Source organism: Pseudophryne corroboree, chromosome 2, assembly GCF_028390025.1.
Source record: "Pseudophryne corroboree isolate aPseCor3 chromosome 2, aPseCor3.hap2, whole genome shotgun sequence".
Taxonomy (NCBI): Eukaryota; Metazoa; Chordata; class Amphibia; order Anura; family Myobatrachidae; genus Pseudophryne; species Pseudophryne corroboree.
Window position 1 is genome coordinate 409,807,219 of NC_086445.1, and position 12,373 is coordinate 409,819,591.

The 12,373-nt window shown below is 47.6% G+C and overlaps 1 protein-coding gene across 2 annotated transcripts in view; it reads left to right on the forward strand.

Moving 5' to 3' along the window:
• Positions 1-12,373, forward strand: part of RNF149 (ring finger protein 149) — a 119,298-nt gene that overhangs the window by 27,177 nt on the left and 79,748 nt on the right. The window lies entirely within an intron of this gene.

A 12,373-nucleotide genomic window follows, 5' to 3' on the forward strand; every position in this document is an offset into this window, starting at 1 on the left:
TTTGTGGGGTCCTGTCCTCAGTCAGAGCGTTCCCTGTATGTGTGCGGTGTGTCGGTACGCCTGTGTCGACATGTTTGATGAGGAAGGATACGTGGAGGCAGAACAAGTGCAAATAGATGTGGTGTCGCCCCCGATGGGGCCAACACCTGATTGGATGGATATGTGGAAGGTGTTAAATGATAATGTAAGCTCCTTACATAACAGATTGGATAAAGCTGTAGCCTTGGGACAGTCGGGGTCTCAACCCATGCCTGCTCCCACAGCGCAGAGGCCGTCAGGGTCTCAACAGCGCCCAATATCCCAGTTAGTTGACACAGACGTCGACACGGAATCTGATTCCAGTGTCGATGACGATGAGGCAAAGCTGCAGCCTAAAATGACTAAAGCCATCCGCTACATGATTGTGGCAATGAAGGATGTGTTACACATTTCTGAGGAAAATCCTGTCCCTGACAAGAGGATTTATATGTATGGGGAGAAAAAGCAAGAAGTGGCTTTTCCCCCGTCACATGAATTGAATGAATTATGTGAAAAAGCATGGGATTCCCCTGATAGGAAGGTAGTAATTTCCAAGAGATTGCTGATGGCGTATCCTTTCCCGCCAACGGACAGGTTACGCTGGGAATCCTCCCCCAGGGTAGACAAGGCGTTGACACGCTTATCTAAGAAGGTGGCCCTGCCGTCTCAGGATACGGCCGCCCTAAAGGATCCTGCGGATAGAAAGCAGGAAGCTATCCTGAAGTCTGTTTACACACATTCTGGTACGCTGCTGAGGCCAGCAATTGCTTCGGCCTTGATGTGTAGTGCGGTAGCAGCATAGACGGATACTTTGTCTGAGGAGTTAGATACCCTGGACAGGGACTCTGTTCTAATGACCCTGGCACATATCAAGGACGCGGTCCTATATATGCGGGATGTCCAGAGGGACATTTGCCTGCTGGGCTCTAGAGTAAACGCAATGTCCATTTCTGCCAGAAGGGTCTTATGGACTCTGCAATGGACAGGGGATACCGACTCTAAAAAACACATGGAGGTTTTACCCTATAAGGGTGAGGAATTGTTTGGGGACGGTCTCTCAGACCTAGTTTCCACAGCTACGGCTGGGAAGTCCAAATTTCTTGCCTTATGTCCCTCCACAGCCTAAGAAAGCACCGTATTACCAAATGCAGTCCTTTCGTTCGCAAAAGAGCAAGAAAGTCAGAGGGGCATCCTTTCTTGCCAGAGGCAGGGGTAGAGGAAAGAGGCTGCACCACGCAGCTAGTTCCCAGGAACAAAAGTCCTCCCCGGCTTCCACTAAATCCACCGCATGATGCTGGGGCTCCACAGGCGGAGCCAGGAGCGGTGGGGGCGCGTCTCCGACATTTCAGCCACCAGTGGGTTCGCTCACGGGTGGATCCTTGGGCTATACAAGTTGTGTCTCAGGGATACAGACTGGAATTCGAGGTGACGCCCCCTCACCGTTACCTAAAATCGGTCTTGCCAGCTTCCCCCATGGAAAGGGAGGTAGTGCTGACAGCAATTCACAAGTTATGCCTCCAGCAGGTGGTTGTAAAGGTTCCTCTCCTTCAACAGGGAAGAGGTTACTATTCCACTATGTTTGTAGTACCGAAACCGGACGGTTCGGTCAGACCCATCTTGAATTTAAAATCCCTGAACATTTATCTGAAGAAATTCAAGTTCAAAATGGAATCGCTCAGAGCGGTCATTGCAAGCCTGGAAGAGGGGGATTTTATGGTGTCTCTGGACATCAAGGATGCTTACTTGCATGTCCCCATTTATCCACCTCATCAGGAGTACCTCAGATTTGTGGTACAGGACTGTCATTACCAATTCCAGAGGAGCTCGTGACTCTAGTCAGAGACCTCTTAAAACCGAAACAGGTGTCGGTGCATCACTGCACGCGAGTCCTGGGAAGGATGGTGGCATCATACGAAGCCATTCCCTTCGGCAGGTTCCATGCGAGGATCTTTCAGTGGGATCTGTTGGACAAGTGGTCCGGATCGCATCTTCAGACGCATCGGCTGATCACCCTGTCCCCCAGGGCCAGGGTGTCTCTTCTGTGATGGCTGCAGAGTGCTCACCTTCTCGAGGGCCGCAGGTTCGGCATACAGGACTGGGTCCTGGTGACCACGGATGCGAGCCTCCGAGGATGGGGGGCAGTCACTCAGGGAAGAAACTTCCAAGGGTTGTGGTCAAGTCAGGAGGCTTGTCTGCACATAAATATCCTGGAACTAAGGGCCATATACAACGCCCGGAGTCGAGCGGAGCCTCTGCTTCGCAACCAACCGGTGCTGATTCAGTCAGACAACATCACCGCAGTGGCTCATGTAAACCACCAGGGCGGCACAAGAAGCAGAGTGGCGATGGCGGAAGCCACCAGGATTCTTCGTTGGGCGAAGAATCACGTGCAAGCACTGTCAGCAGTGTTCATTCCGGGAGTGGACAACTGGGAAGCAGACTTCCTCAGCAGGCACGACCTCCACCCGGGAGAGTGGGGACTTCATCAAGAAGTCTTCACGCAGATTGCAAGTCGGTGGGAACTGCCACAGGTGGACATGATGGCGTCCCGCCTCAACAAAAAGCTAAAAAGGTATTGCGCCAGGTCAAGGGACCCTCAGGCGATAGCTGTGGACGCACTGGTAACACCGTGGGTGTTCCAGTCGGTCTATGTGTTTCCTCCTCTTCCTCTCATACCCAAGGTACTGAGAATCGTAAGGAAAAGAAGAGTGAAAACAATACTCATTGTTCCGGACTGGCCAAGAAGGACTTGGTACCCGGAACTGCAAGAAATGCTCACAGAGGAACCATGGCCTCTGCCTCTCAGACAGGACCTGTTGCAACAGGGGCCCTGTCTGTTCCAAGACTTACCGCGGCTGCGTTTGACGGCATGGCGGTTGAACGCCGAATCCTAGCAGAAAAGGGCATTCCGGATGAAGTTATTCCTACGCTGATAAAGGCTAGGAAGGACGTGACAGCAAAGCATTATCACCGTATATGGCGAAAATATGTTGCTTGGTGTGAGGCCAGGAAGGCCCTTACAGAGGAATTCCAGCTGGGTCGATTCCTGCACTTCCTACAGTCAGGTGTGATTATGGGCCTAAAATTAGGGTCCATAAAGGTCCAGATTTCAGCCCTATCCATCTTCTTTCAAAAAGAATTGGCTTCACTGCCTGAGGTTCAGACGTTGTTAAGGGAGTGCTGCATATTCAGCCCCCTTTTGTGCCACCAGTGGCACCTTGGGATCTTAACGTGTTGTTGGATTTCCTGAAATCCCACTGGTTTGAGCCACTTAAGACCGTGGAACTAAAGTATCTCACGTGGAAAGTGGTCATGCTGTTGGCTTTAGCTTCAGCTAGGCGTGTCAGAATTGGCCGCTTTGTCATGTAAAAGCCCCTATCTGGTTTTCCATATGGACAGGGCAGAATTGCGGACTCGTCCGCAGTTTCTGCCAAAGGTGGTGTCATCTTTTCATTTGAACCTACCTATTGTGGTGCCTGCGGCTACTCGTGACTTGGAGGACTCCAAGTTGCTGGACTTAGTCCGGGCTTTGAAGATTTATGTAACCAGAACGGCTGGAGTCAGGAAGACTGACTCGCTGTTTATCCTGTATGCATCCAACAAGCTGGGTGCACCTGCTTCAAAGCAAACTATTGCTCGCTGGATCTGTAACACGATTCAGCAGGCTCATTCTGCGGCGGGATTGCCGCAGCCGAAATCAGTGAAAGCCCATTCCACAAGGAAAGTGGGCTCTTCTTGGGCGGCTGCCCGAGGGGTCTCGGCATTACAGCTTTGCCGAGCTGCTACTTGGTCGGGTTCAAACACTTTTGCAAAATTCTACAGGTTTGATACCCTGGCTGAGGAGGACCTTGTGTTTGCCCATTCGGTGCTGCAGAGTCATCTGCACTCTCCCGCCCGTTTGGGAGCTTTGGTATAATCCCCATGGTCCTTACGGAGTCCCCAGCATCCACTAGGACGTTAGAGAAAATAAGAATTTACTCACCGGTAATTCTATTTCTCGTAGTCCGTAGTGGATGCTGGGCGCCCGTCCCAAGTGCGGACTTTCTGCAATACGTGTATATAGTTATTGCTTAACAAAGGGTTATGGTTATGTAGCATCGGTTGAGTGATGCTCAGTTGTTGTTCATACTGTTAACTGGGTAAGTTTATCACAAGTTGATGTGTGATTGGTGTGGCTGGTATGAGTCTTACCCTGGATTCCAAAATCCTTTCCTTGTAATGTCAGCTCTTCCGGGCACAGTTTCCTTAACTGAGGTCTGGAGGAGGGGCATAGAGGGAGGAGCCAGTGCACACCAGATAGTACTAAATCTTTCTTTAGAGTGCCCAGTCTCCTGCGGAGCCCGTCTATTCCCCATGGTCCTTACGGAGTCTCCAGCATCCACTACGGACTACGAGAAATAGAATTACCGGTGAGTAAATTCTTATTATTACAAGTCGCTAAAGAGTTCTCTGATTACATGAAGGTACCAGACTGAAGGGCTCGAACTTTTAAACAATGGCCAGACCTCAGAGGAGACGTCTGATATCAACCATCTTTTCAGTAGGTGCGGATTCTATGATTTCAGGAATTAATACATATAAAATAGCATCACATTTCTATTATATTGATATAAATGTTGCTAGTGTATGTGTGTGTGTATGTATGTGTGTATATATATATATATATATATATGTGTGTGTATATATATATATGTGTATGTGTGTGTATATATATATATATATATATATATATATATCTATATATATATCTATATATATATATGTATATATCTATATATATATATATATATATATATATATATATATATATATATTAATAAAAATTTTAGAATTACGAAAAAATATTATGTACCTTTAACCACTTAACAGGCACAATCACATAGGATGCGACTACAGTTAGCTGTGCCTTAACTTTGCCATCCTGCTATGTCTCCCATCTCTTATGGAAGAAATCAATTCTGCACATGTGTTGTGGCCCCTCTGGCAGTTATGTTTTGATCTGTGAATGCTGACATCACTGGGATGCATGCGTCGGGGGGGAAAAAAGTGCAAGGACCGCTAATAAGCATGTGCATAGATCAGTTGTAGCAGGCAAGAGAATGATCATTAGTCTCTCCTGTACTCTACAATGAGGGAGGGGTTAATGCAAATATGAAAAAGAAAAGTGGCAATTTCTGAGTGTGTATATATGTATGTATGTGTGTATATATAATATAGCAAATATTACTGAGTCATCACAAAATCTCCTGAACCATAAGGACTAGGAATTTGGACAGTATCTTGCTTTTGTGATGTAGGCACCCACTAAAAAGGGATTTATCATAAACTAACCAGTTATCCCATTGTGCAGAAAATGAGACGGAGACTACAGATTCCCATACAATAAAATCTGTTTATTGTTTTGGTGTGTTCTCGGGCGGTTTCATGGGGGGCTCTTTGATGCTACCAGTTCTCAACAACATCCTACTACAAGTGAGCCTATTTTAAAGCAGTTTTAAATTTGCTTAAATACCAGCGCTCTTCATCTCTTTGTGATTATACTTGAAATTCCGTAGTGAAGTACAGCTATTCAGCTAGCATATGTATATAAAATACACAGTATTGTGCAAAAGTTTTAGGCAGGTGTGGGAAAAAAATGCTGCAAAGTAAGACTGCTTTCAAAAATAGATGTGTTAATAGTTTAGTTAACAAAATGCAAAGTGAATGAACAAGAGAAATCTAAATCAAGTCAATATTTGGTGTGACCACAGTTTGCCTTCAAAACAGCATCAGTTCTTCTAGGTACACTTGCACACAGTTTATGTAGGAACTCGGCAGGGAGGTTGCTTCAAACATCTTGGAGAACTAATCACAAATCTTCTGTGGCTATAGGCTTGCTCAAATCCTTCTGATCTAATGACATTGGCTGTATGTTTGAGGTCGTTGTCCTGCTGCAGAATAAATTTGGATCCAATCATCGCCTCTCTGATGTTATTGCTTGATGGATAAGTACCTGCCTGTAGGTGCCTTCATAGTGCATACACACTGCTCGATGTGGCTGACTGGACACTTTAAAAGTATTGTGTCGGAGGGATATGCTGGACTATCTGGCATGACCGGACGATATTTTCAGATTGGTGGCCGCATACACACTGCAATTATCTGGCCTATCCGCTGATATTAGGCAAATCTGCCAAATAATTGTAGCATGTTTGCCCAGCATAAGTAAATTTTTAACATAAGTAAAAACAAACAAAAAAAACAGATGTAAAACTACAAAGGTCCATACACATTAGACGATGTCGCTCTATGAACAACGTCGTCTAGTGTTTCCCCACCCAGGCCGGGTGGTCGGCGGCCACCTGTACACACTGAGCGATATGACTGCTCAGTGACGTCACGCAGCCGCTGACCGTGCATGCAGCTCCTGGACGACAGTCCAGAAAGAGCATGCATTCACTGCCGACAGCGACTATCGTTGCCGACCTGTGGGCCGCGCATTGATCGTCGCTGGCGGCATACAGACTTTCAGAGAAAATGAGCGACGTCACTCTGGAAGGGGGAAAATGAGTGACGTTGCTCATTTTCTCAGCAAGTGTGTATGGGCCTTAACCACTTGCCTGGCATGGTCACATCAGATGTGACCATGCCTGCAAGTGCTTTATCTGACCTGGTCGCACAGGATGAAACCAGTCAGATAAACTGTGTTAGCAGCAGCAGGGAATGAAAACTCCCATCCGCTGCTGCTGTCAGAGGGATCGGAAGGTCCCTCTGCCTCCCTGCACTCTCCTCCCAGTGTTGCCGTGCTGCCGATCATTGCTGATCGGTCAGCATAGCAGGATCCCCCACCCCCAGCGGTTGCAGACAATAGTAGCCGTTGGTAAGTATAAGTCATCGCCCCCCAGACACCTACTGTGTACCTGGCAGCTGTCCAGGCTCTAAAAACTAAAGTCGCAATGTTACCAATGTTCCGATGGTCACGCTGTTACTGATCGATGTTTGGGGGGGAAATATTTGGAAAAATTTTTTTTCATCTAAAATCATTTTGGATAGGGTTAAATTCATGTTCTTCAGCTAATTCACTCATTAAAAAACCAGATTTTCTGAGTGTTTTTTTTTGGGGGGGGGAAATCGTCAGTTAAGTGGGTGAGGCTCAGGAGTGTATGTGTATGTTTAAGCAAACACAAACTGTTCTATATTTATTTTGATAAAAGAAAAAAAAAAAGGAAATTAATATAATATTTAACCCCTAATACACTTATTGTAGTGTGTTTAAAGGAAATATGAGAATTTACAATGCTGGGGGATACAAAATAAAAATGTAACATCTTGCTATGTAGTGGTATGGCAAAAAAATCCATGTTCAGTAAATAAAAACATGGAGTATAAGTTTCTTTCAGCCTGCTCTCTTGTTATTTATATGTTGTGCCAATTTATAGAGGGGAGTCACATGAAGAAAGCTTAGCTGCAGGGCTTAACTCATAAATGTTACACAAAGGCTTTTGGTTTAAGAGAATTTTAGTACAATCTGTTCCATGGAGATTTGTTAGCACCAAAAATGGTTATAAGGTTGTTACACAATATTGGAAAATGGTCTAAATTGTTATTGAGTTTGTGTCATGGCAGTTTATGTTGAAAAATAAACATGTTGTAAACATGCATTCAATTTCTGTATAAAGGTAGATTTAAAAATACACATAATAAAATTGTGATAAGACTGAGTGGAGGACAAATGGATCAATTACTTGGCCAATATTGTGTATCAAATGTATTGCATAAATTGAGCCCAGCTAATTCAAAGTAAATGGCATAAAGTGCTTATCACGTGACACATGCACAGCCAGACTTCACTCCTAAGCACTAAGAGTTTTTGTAGCTGCCCGCAACTGCATACATGTTCACAGGATCAATGCAATCTGTGAGTAAGTCTATGGTTACTCAGAATGGCCACTACAGCAGACTCCAGAAATGCGTTTCCTGTGTACAGGATCGCAGTAAGCGGCTGATATGGCGTGTGGTAAATTACCCGTTATCGGCTAATCACACATGGGATCCATGATAAGATCGTGGACCCATGTGTTGCCATCCAATAACGGGTCTCCTGGGGCTGGTTACGTGAAGCATCATCCCCGATAAGTGCCGGCTTATGGGGTAATTAGATAGCCCCATGGGAATCCTTTAGCTGCGGTAACTCACTGCAGCTAATAGGATACAGGCTTTTGACTTGTCGTTCACGTCAGTAGGGTAAGCTTGCCGACACTGTGATAGACAAAGGCAGGTAATCTAAACTGCACACCACTGGGATCACTTTAGGTTGGTTTGCTTGGCATCATCAATATGGAAGTGCAATGGTTGAAGGTCTTAGGCAATCTGCTTTAGCCATGTTTTCTTTGGTGCATCACGCGCGGTTTTCCATCCCTCCGGATGTGTGTTATTTAGGCTCTGGTACGGTATTCTTTTAGCCTCCATTCTGCAGACATGTCCAAAAGGATTCAGTTGTGGGTTGTTCTTAGCATACATAGTTCCAGATGTTTCTCTGACGTCCTAGTGGATGCTGGGAACTCCGTAAGGACCATGGGGAATAGCGGCTCCGCAGGAGACTGGGCACAAAAGAAAAGCTTTAGGACTACCTGGTGTGCACTGGCTCCTCCCCCCATGACCCTCCTCCAAGCCTCAGTTAGATTTTTGTGCCCGACCGAGCTGGGTGCAATCTAGGAGGCTCTCATGAGCTTCTTAGGAAAAGTTAGTTTTAGGTTTTTTATTTTCAGTGAGACCTGCTGGCAACAGGCTCACTGCATCGAGGGACTAAGGGGAGAAGAAGCGAACCTGCCTGCTTGCAGCCAGCTTGGGCTTCTTAGGCTACTGGACACCATTAGCTCCAGAGGGACCGAACACAGGCCCAGCCTCGGAGTCCGGTCCCAGAGCCGCGCTGCCGGCCCCCTTACAGAGCCAGAAGCAAGAAGAGGTCTGGAAAATCGGCGGCAGAAGACATCAGTCTTCACCAAGGTAGCGCACAGCACTGCATCTGTGCGCCATTGCTCCTCATGCACCACACGCTCCGGTCACTGATGGGTGCAGGGCGCTGGGGGGGGCGCCCTGAGCAGCAATATAAACACCTTGGCTGGCTAAAATACATCACATACAACCCCCAGGGCTATATGGATGTATATTAACCCCTGCCAGATTCCTGAAAAAAGCGGGAGAAAGGTCTGCCGAGAAGGGGGCGGAGCCTATCTCCTCAGCACACTGGCGCCATTTTCCCTCACAGCTCCGCTGGAAGGATGTCTCCCTGACTCTCCCCTGCAGTCCTGCACTACAGAAAAGGGTAAAACAAGAGGGGGGGGGGGGGCACTAATTAGGCGCAGTATAATATACACAGCAGCTACAAAGGGAAAAACACTCTGTATGGTGTTATCCCAACATATATATAGCGCTCTGGTGTGTGCTGGCATACTCTCCCTCTGTCTCCCCAAAGGGCTAGTGGGGTCCTGTCCTCTATCAGAGCATTCCCTGTGTGTGTGCTGTGTGTCGGTACGTCTGTGTCGACATGTATGAAGAGGAAAATTATGTGGAGGCGGAGCAATTGCCTGTAATGGTGATGTCACCCCCTAGGGAGTCGACACCTGAGTGGATGAGCTTATGGAAGGAATTACGTGAAAGTGTCAGCTCTTTACAAAAGACGGTTGATGACATGAGTCAGCCGGCTACTCAGCTTGTGCCTGTCCAGGCGTCTCAAAGACCATCAGGGGCTCTAAAACGCCCGCTACCTCAGATGGCAGATACAGACGCCGACACGGATACTGACTCCAGTGTCGACGATGAAGAGACGAATGTGACTTCCAGTAGGGCCACATGTTACATGATTGAGGCAATGAAAAATGTTTTACACATTTCTGATAGTACAAGTACCACTAAAAAGGGTATTATGTTTGGTGAGAAAACTACCTGTAGTTTCTCTAACGTCCTAGTGGATGCTGGGGACTCAGAAAGGACCATGGGGAATAGCGGCTCCGCAGGAGACTGGGCACAAAAGTAAAAAGCTTTAGGACTACCTGGTGTGCACTGGCTCCTCCCCCTATGACCCTCCTCCAAGCCTCAGTTAAGATTTTGTGCCCGAACGAGAAGGGTGCAATCTAGGTGGCTCTCCTGAGCTGCTTAGAGTAAAAGTTTAAATAGGTTTTTTTTTTTATTTTCAGTGAGACCTGCTGGCAACAGGCTCACTGCATCGAGGGACTAAGGGGAGAAGAAGCGAACTCACCTGCGTGCAGAGTGGATTGGGCTTCTTAGGCTACTGGACATTAGCTCCAGAGGGACGATCACAGGCCCAGCCATGGATGGGTCCCGGAGCCGCGCCGCCGTCCCCCTTACAGAGCCAGAAGACTGAAGAGGTCCGGAAAATCGGCGGCAGAAGACGTCCTGTCTTCACTAAGGTAGCGCACAGCACCGCAGCTGTGCGCCATTGCTCTCAGCACACTTCACACTCCGGTCACTGAGGGTGCAGGGCGCTAGGGGGGGGCGCCCTGAGACGCAATAAAAACACCTTTTTTGGCAAAAAATACATCACATATAGCTCCTGCGCTATATGGATGTATTTAACCCCTGCCTATTTTTACATAAAAAAGCGGGAGAAAGGCCGCCGAAAAAGGGCGGAGCCTTTCTCCTCAGCACACTGGCGCCATTTTTTCCTCACAGCTCCGTTGGAGGAAGGCTCCCTGACTCTCCCCTGCAGTCCTGCACTACAGAAACAGGGTAAAACAAGAGAGGGGGGGCACTAAATTGGCATATAAATATATACAGCAGCTATATTAGGGAAAAACACTTATATAAGGTTATCCCTGTATATATATAGCGCTCTGGTGTGTGCTGGCAAACTCTCCCTCTGTCTCCCCAAAGGGCTAGTGGGGTCCTGTCCTCTATCAGAGCATTCCCTGTGTGTGTACTGTGTGTCGGTACGTTGTGTCGACATGTATGAGGAGGAAAATGGTGTGGAGGCGGAGCAATTGCCTCTGTTAGTGATGTCACCCCCTAGGGAGTCGACACCTGACTGGATGGTCTTATGGAAAGAATTACGTGATAGTGTCAGCACTTTACAAAAGACTGACGACATGAGACAGCCGGCAAATCAGTTAATACCTGTACAGGCGTCTCAAACACCGTCAGGGGCTCTAAAGCGCCCGTTACCTCAGGTGGTCGACACAGACCCAGACACGGACACTGACTCCAGTGTCGACGGTGAGGAAACAAACGTATTTTCCAGTAGGGCCACACGTTACATGATCACGGCAATGAAGGAGGTTTTGAACATTTCTGATACTACAAGTACCACAAAAAAGGGTATTATGTGGGGTGTGAAAAAACTACCCGTAGTTTTTCCCGAATCAGATGAATTAAATGAGGTGTGTGATGAAGCGTGGGTTTCCCCCGATAAAAAACTGCTAATTTCTAAAAAGTTATTGGCATTATACCCTTTCCCGCCAGAGGTTAGGGCGCGTTGGGAAACACCCCCTAGCGTAGATAAGGCGCTCACACGCTTATCAAAACAAGTGGCGTTACCGTCCCCTGATACGGCCGCCCTCAAGGAACCAGCTGATAGGAAGCTGGAAAATATCCTTAAAAGTATATACACACATACTGGTATTATACTGCGACCAGCAATCGCCTCAGCCTGGATGTGCAGTGCTGGGGTGGCTTGGTCGGATTCCCTGACTGAAAATATTGATACCCTGGACAGGGACAATATATTATTGACTATAGAGCATTTAAAGGATGCATTTCTATATATGCGAGATGCACAGAGGGATATTTGCACTCTGGCATCAAGAGTAAGTGCGATGTCCATTTCTGCCAGAAGAGGATTATGGACGCGACAGTGGTCAGGGGATGCGGATTCCAAACGGCATATGGAAGTATTGCCGTATAAAGGGGAGGAGTTATTTGGGGTCGGTCTAGCGGACCTGGTGGCCACGGCAACGGCTGGAAAATCCACCTTTTTACCCCAAGTCACCTCGCAGCAGAAAAAGATACCGTCTTTTCAGGCTCAGTCCTTTCGTCCCCATAAGGGCAAGCGGGCAAAAGGCCACTCATATCTGCCCCGGGGCAGAGGAAGGGGTAAAAGACTGCAGCAGACAGCCTCTTCCCACGAACAGAAGCCCTCCCCCGCTTCTGCCAAGTCCTCAGCATGACGCTGGGGCCTTACAAGCGGACTCAGGCACGGTGGGGGCCCGTCTCAAGAATTTCAGCGCGCAGTGGGCTCACTCGCAAGTGGACCCCTGGATCCTGCAGGTAGTATCTCAGGGGTACAAATTGGAATTCGAGACGTCTCCCCCTCGCCGGTTCCTGAAGTCTGCTTTACCAACGTCTCCCCCCGACAGGGAGG